Consider the following 1765-nt stretch of genomic DNA (forward strand, 5'->3'; position numbering starts at 1 on the left):
TTACCGTCTATGGGCAATATGTTTATCTATTTATCTTAACTATGCTACTTAAAATAGCTGATCTACAATCACAGTGCGACACAAAATAAATCAGTCATAATGTGGATCTGCAGACCTATTTAACCACTTTCAACCTTTCAACCCTATTTTGGGTCAATATTTTGGGTCAATGTCAATATAGGAGAAATTTGTCACAAATTGTCAAAATAACTTTTTTTGTGGCTGTTTTTCAGCCTCCTTCGTCACCACTGATATAGCAACATAAGTTTTTCTGAAAACTGTAAGGATGTAGTAGGCGTTTTTAGAATCGGCCTCACAGGTCTTAATGTGTTAAGTGGTTACACTGCTTAGATCAAAATTATTTAACTTACAAAACATAGAGATCAATCACCCCACCCACATTCACTCCCAGAGTAGCCTGGTTAATAAACCAGACTAATATCGCACGGACCGCGGGATATTAGTCTGGGGAGGCTCAGCTTGGATTTCATTTCCAGGGGAGCGGGTTGAAACATTTTCTCTTTGATGCAATTGGTCAGAGCTACTGTCAGTCAAAGGTCTCAAGCATTGAAAGTCACTGTACCAAAGCCCGCCCATATTGCATACCGTGTCCCGATTGGCCGCCCCATTTCTCTGGTGTAGGAAATGGGCGTACAATTGAGCCTCTCCAGACCGTAATCCGCCGGCAGGCAATTTATTTTTGCCAACGGCTGATTCGGTCTGGTTTATTAACCAGGCTACTCCCAGAGGGCCACCACCCAAACCCCACCCACATTCATTCCCAGAGGGCCACCACCCAAACCGTCCAGGTGGAGGCAACAAATGCGTCTTTCACCTTATTCCCGCTCTAAAGTGAGCTCAATGTTTCTGAGGCTGCAGGCGGTGTAAATAGTTTGTAGCGCTGAGTCATAAGAATAATAACATTACGGTACATTTCTATTTGCCCAACAGGGTGGGTTGCAGATGCTGTCAGCTCTGCCCTGTGACTGAAAGGAGTCCTTTTAATGGCTCTCCACCACACCCTCCCCTCATTCAAACTGACCATTTCCTTTCAAACTGTCCACATAGTGCATACCGGTTCACCTCCCTTCTCCAGGCCTCCTTTCATAGTCCTTTCTCTCTTCGGCTACCCAATAAATTATATATCAAACCTTTTTGTTACAAGGACCCCCATAACTCTCACAGTTACAGACCTGCAAAGGTCCATTTGGAACCTGCTCAAGGAACTCTCTGAGGCTCCCTTGCCTCCCTTCAATCCTCAGTCCACATTTTTCCCCTAACCAAAGCTCTTTATAAATTAGCAGAGTCCAGCTGAAGAAGAGGTGGTCACCAGGACAGTGCTACATGCCATCCACCTTGCCAATAATACACACACACATGATGACACTAACTTAATTGTCTTCCTCTTGTATCATGCAAGTTTACTTGTAGCAAGGCTCAGCTTCCGCCCAAATACATAAAGGCCACACTGTGTAGGTAGGCAAAGACAGGTTTGTGCCAACCAATACAATCTGCGGAAATTTGGGTAAAACCTTGTGCCAATGCCTTACAGCTTGCCATACCCTGGTGGACTGTGAATCTACGATTTGCTTTCACAAAACCTTTGAATCATTTGGAAGAACTGAAAGGCTTAAATTAACTTCATTGCTCTACAGAAGAAGAATGGGAAAGGGGTTGAATGTCTCTCAATCGTCCCCATCTGAAGATTAATTTAGGCAGCAGAGCCATGTGCTAAACGGCTGTTTGGTTACAAAGCCATCAAAAT

Source organism: Protomyctophum parallelum (genome assembly GCF_964188405.1).
Source record: "Protomyctophum parallelum genome assembly, chromosome: 2".
Lineage (NCBI taxonomy): Eukaryota > Metazoa > Chordata > Actinopteri > Myctophiformes > Myctophidae > Protomyctophum > Protomyctophum parallelum.